The sequence below is a fragment of the Megascapheus bottae genome, chromosome 2, assembly GCF_031878675.1.
Source record: "Megascapheus bottae isolate mThoBot1 chromosome 2, mThoBot2.hap1, whole genome shotgun sequence".
Taxonomy (NCBI): Eukaryota; Metazoa; Chordata; class Mammalia; order Rodentia; family Geomyidae; genus Megascapheus; species Megascapheus bottae.
In genome coordinates, this window is record NC_143510.1 from 70,617,328 (window position 1) to 70,623,126 (window position 5,799).

The 5,799-nt window shown below is 36.4% G+C and overlaps 1 pseudogene; it reads right to left on the minus strand.

Moving 5' to 3' along the window:
- Window positions 1-4,689: 4,689 nt before the first annotated feature.
- On the minus strand, window positions 4,690-5,312 carry LOC150067305 (chromobox protein homolog 3 pseudogene; annotated as a pseudogene).
- Between the last annotated feature and the right edge of the window lie 487 nt (window positions 5,313-5,799).

Here is a 5,799-nt window from a genome sequence, read left to right on the forward strand (position 1 = left end):
GGGTAAATCTGAAGAAGAATTTAGTTGCGAAAGGGCTTTAAAATCACTACAAAGAACTCTAAAAGATGTCCAAAATTTAGGCAAAATAACTGAGACTTTGCATTTTTGCACTGAAATCTCACTGGATAAAATCTACTGTGTTGCACAAGAAATTAACTTGAGGTGTCACTGTCTATGAGTATGTATCAATAAGGGTCTTGTAGAGGCTTAGGCAGTGAACAAACCTGGCTAGAGTAAATATGCAACCTATGTTTCATTTGGGTCTGGCTTACCTTGCTTAATGTAATTTTTCAAAGTCTTTTCCTTTCTTTTTGGATGGTATGATATCATTCTTTCTGGTGGATGAGTAACATTCCATTATTTATGTATACTACATTGTCTTAATGTATTCATTCCATGAGGGGAATCTGGGTATTCCATAGTTTGTCTATGGTAAATACTGCTAAAATGTACATGGTTATGCAGGTAGCTTTAGTGTGGCATTGTTTGTGTGCTATTGGATAAATGTCCAACAGAGGAATTGCTGGGTCATAAGAAGCTCTATGTTTGTCCTTTGAGAAATCACCATACTGCTATCCAAAGTTACTGAACCAATTTACATTCCCATCAACAGTGTAATGCAGTTCTGTTTTGGCTGTATCCCTGCCATAATTTGTTGCTGTTATATATATATATATATATATATATATATATATATATATATATATAATGGCTATTCTAACTGGGATGATGTGGAATCTCAATGGTGTTTTAAATTGCGTTCTTTTATGATCAGAGGTGTTGAATTTTCTTCACGTATCCATTATCATGGCCATTATTTACTATTTATGGCATTTATACATTTAATGTCCATGACCTAGAAAGACAAATTTTGCAAAAGAAAATGAATTCAATTGTGAGTATGGTTGGAAGCAGATGCTCATTGAAGGTTCAATGTAAATGTCAGTGGAAGCTATCACACACTGCTGAAAAATTTTTTTCCCATATATTTTTATTGTAATTAATATAAGGGTTACATTATATTCATCAGATAAAAGGTGCATTACTTCACAAACACTGATAACCTTTCTCATGTCTTGGTCCCCAATTCCCTCCCCCCAACACTGCCCCTCATCTTGTTTTCCTCCCTTTCCTATCCAACTTCAAATAACCAAATAGGCATATATACAATATATCAGATAACCAGATGAAATACTGTAACAATATGACAAGAAAAGAGATGAGAGATAACATAGTACATTAAGGACAACAATCACTTATTATAGGCTTTTGTTTCTATATCCTGGGGGTCCTTTCATTTAGTGCCATTCTATATGGCCTTATGTATCTAGGTTTTGTTATATTGTAAATCTCTGCTAGAAGAGCCCAAGGTTTTTACTGATTACGATAAATGAGGGAAACCATTGAGTCTATGTTCCTTTGAGTCTGGCTTACTTCACTTAATATGATTTTTTCCAAGTCTTTCCATTTCCTTACAAATGAGGCGATGTCTATCTTTCTGACTGCAGCATAGAATTCCATTGTGTATAAATACCACAACTTGTTGATCCACTCATCAATAGAGAGGCATCTGGGTTGGTTCCATGTCTTTACTATTGTAAATAGTGCTGCAATGAACATCACTGTGCTAGTGGATTTAGTATGTCTTATTTCTGGACCATTGGGTAATTGCCAAGTAGTGGAATTGCTGGGTCACAGAGGAGTTCTGTGTTTAGTCTTTTGAGGAACTGCAATACTGCTTTCCATAGTGATTGAATGAGTTTGCACTCCCACCAACAGTGTAGTAGTGATCCCTTCTGGCCACATCCCCTCCAGCATCTGTTGTTATTAGATTTCTTAATCCTGGCTATTCTAACTGGTGTGTGCCAGGATTGGTGCTGTAGCTCAAGAGGCAGAGCGCTAGCCTTGAAGAAGAAAGCCCAAAAACAGTGCTCAGGCCTTGAGTTCAAGCCCCAGGATTGGTTAAAAAAGAATAAAAAAAGAAGAAAAATATCAGGCTGGGTGAGGTGGTTCACGCCTGTAATCCTAACTACTCAGGAGGCTGAGATCTGAGAATCAAGTTCAAAGGCAGCTCAGGCACAAAAAGACCTGAGACTTGTATCTCCAATTAACCTCTAGGGTAGAGCAGTAGCCTTGAGCTGAAGAGCTCAGAGACAGCACCTAAGCCCTGGAGTAGGGGACACCTTTGAGCTGAAGAGTACAGGGACAGTGCCCAGGCCTCATTTAAGGCCCATGACCCCTTGGCCCACTATATATATATTAGAAAAAAAATTCCTAGGGATGAAAAATGAACCAGTAAATTCATAAACTGAAGTTAAACACTGGTGTAAGAAAGGAATAATAAGTGAGAAAAAGATTCCAGCAGATTAAGAGTATTTCCAGGCAGTGTGGCAGTGCCTCAAAAGGCTAAACATAGAGCTCCCCTATGACCCAGCAATTCCACTACTTGGCATTTACCCAACCATCCAGAAACTAGGGCATACTAAATCCACTAGCACAACAATGTTCATTGCAGCACTATTCACCATAGCAAAAATATGGAACCAACCTAGATGTCCCTCAGTTGATGAGTGCATCAACAAGATGTGGTATTTGTACACAATGGAATTCTATGCTGCTGTCAGAAAAAACAACATTGCCCCATTTGTTAGGAAATGGAAAGACTTAGAAAAAATCATATTAAGTGAAGTAAGCCAGACTCAAAGGAACTTAGGCTCAATGGTTTCCCTCATTCATCATAATCAGTAGAAACCTTGGGCTCTACTAGCAGAGATCTGCAATAGAGCAAAATCTTGATACATAAGGCCATATAGTATGAAGCTAATTGAAAGGACCTCCAGGATATTGAAACAAAAGCCATATAACAAATGATGGTTGTCCTTAATGTACTATGTTGTCTCTCATCTCTTTTGCTGTCCCTTGGTTATCTCATATTGTTACAGTATCTCACTTTGTTATCTGATATATTGAATTTATTTGTATTTGGTTATTTGAAATTTGATAGGGAAGGGGGGAAAACCAAGATGGGTAGGGGGTGTGGGGGGGAGGGTAATGGGTACCAAGACATGTGAAAGGGTATCAATGTATGTGAATTAATGCACCTTCTATCTGGCAAATATCATGTAACCCTTTTACTAATTACAATAAAAAAAAAGAGTATTTCCAGGGGCAGTAGCTGAAGAGATAGATAAAAAAGAAAAAATACAGGAAAATAGTTGGCTACTCAATGAGAAAATGAAAATTGTTTTCCTTCAATATAATATAATATAAGCCTAACTTGATTAATATATAATTGAAGAAGCTACCCCAATTTATCAGTAGGCTGGTAATAATGGAGGATGAGTGGAAATCTAAATAAATGTGAGCTCCATGTAAGCTTTAATTAAACATGTTTTGTATCAAAATGGACAGAAATTCAACAAAATTATTTTAAGTGACATGAGAGTTATTTCAAGCTACATGGATTATAGAATCACAATTCAAGAAAATTGTGATAACTATTTTATAATTTGCATATCATCACTATGCCATGCAGCCCTAAAATGTATATAATTAGTATTTGTCAAATATAAACTTAGTAATTTCCTTTTTTTAAAGGAATATAAAACTATTTATTGACCACTGTTCACCATTATTTACCATAAAGTAAACAGTATACAGTTGGATAACATTCTGATTACTACAAAGTTGTTTTTCTGGCTTTTGTGGAACCAGTAACCCAATACTGAAAAAAATTGAGCCTACATGTTAGGAATGAGTTAGGGTAAAGAAAAAGCATGCAGGTCAACAATTATAAAATTTTGTCTACACATTTAGGCCAGCAGGTCCTAAATTGTCAAAATCTCTAACCAGTTGATTTTACATTTCCATGAGCAGAGTCTTAGATAGTTCATGATCTATGAGCTTTTAGTATACAGATTCTAATACTCTGTAAAGAAATGCTCATTGCCCAAACTTTTAATGAAAGGAAATCAAAATTTATCTTAGTTGTCTCATCTGGGTGAGCGAAGCTGTTGATAAGACACTTTTCCTTTCAAGACATTTTGCAAACGTATTGCATTTGCTATCTATGGCAGAGGCTGGAGAACCTAAAGTTGAGGCTAGCCTGGCTACCTACTAAGTTCAAGGACAGCCTGAGCTGCCTAGTGACCCTGTCTTAAACAACAACAAACTAAAACAAGGGCCAGGGATGTAACACAGTGATACATCATTTGCCTACATATGCAAGACTCTGAGTCTGATGCCCAACACCTCTAAACAAGCAAAATCTCCAAAACAAAAAACTACCCATGTAAGTATTTTGTTTACACACACACAAACACACAAAAAAATTCAGGATGGTCCTTCAACATAGCAGTTAAAGACAAGTGGTTCTGATTAAGTAATTACCAGAAAAAGTTGCCTTATTAAAAAAATCTGTTTCTGAATACAGAGGAAATATATCATGGTATTAAATAATCTTTTCTGATAAAGGAAGCAACAACAGAAAGCCTTAATTGTATTTGTTCAAAGTAACCAGTGCTATTGAGGGAAAAAAAACAAACTCAACAACTCCCAATACTACTTTCAAAACCAACATATCAAACTTGATTTTCATTAGAATGTAGTTGTTTCACACCATTAATTCAAAAACCAAGACTCAGATTATATATATATATGTGTGTGTGTGTGTGTGTGTGTGTGTATAAATATATATAAAAAACAATGCAAACAATTATTGAGCTTCATCTTCTGGACAAGAATGCCAAGTTAGTCTCTCTTCATAAAAAGCAATTACAATCTGAGGACACTTCATATTTGCCTCTTTTGCCAGCACCAAGTCAGCCTCATCTGAATCTTTCCATTTCATGAAAAACATCAATTCTCCACTGCTGTCTGTGGCACCAATTATTCGGTCAGAATCTAGACCTCTAGCAAAGCCCCTTGGTTTGTCAGCAGCAGTCTCTTTTTTTCTTTGATTTTCTGTCATCAGATTCACTGTCTAATAAAGATTTTCTTTTTGTACCATCCTTTTCTTTACCAGCTTTTTGAGAATTAAGAAATGCTTCAATTAATTCTGGACAATCTAAATTTTCTTTAGGTTCCCAAGTATGATCAGCATCTGTAAATCCCTTCCACTTCAGGAAATATTCTACCTTTCCATTCACTACACGCCGGTCCAGTACTTTTTCCACAACAAATTCTTCAGGCTCTGCTTCTCTAACTTTTTTACTCTTTCCGTTCTGTTTCTGTCCCATTTTTTTGCAATGTAGTTTTGTTAGAGGCCATTTTTAATTGTAGACTTGATGAGCTATTACTCAGATGCTCCCGGTCGCGATGGTGCAGCAGCAGCGTTCAGTAATTTCCTTTTCTTAAAGATCCAATCTAATGACAGTCACCAAAAGGCTTCTCTACGTTGATAAAATGATGATAATAATAGCTTCCAAGACCAACTCTCACAGATGGGGAACATGTTATAAGAAAAGATGGTAGTTTTTAAAAAAAGGTTAATAGCAGGCTGGGAGTTTGGCTTAGTGGTAAAAGTGCTTGTGGAGCATGCACGAAGACCAGGGTTCGATTCCTTGTTACCACATACATAGAAAAGAGCCAGAAGTGGTGCTGAGGCTCAAAAAGTAGAACTCCAGCCTTGAGAAATTCCAAGGACAGTGCTCAGGCCCTGAACTCAAGCGCAGGACTGGCAAAAAAAAAAATGTTAGAAGCTTCTATACTTTGAAACAAATTATAGCTATGGGAGACTGATTTTTTCATGCACAAGAGAACATTGATTTATATCAAGCCACATCTCTGATCCCAAGATAT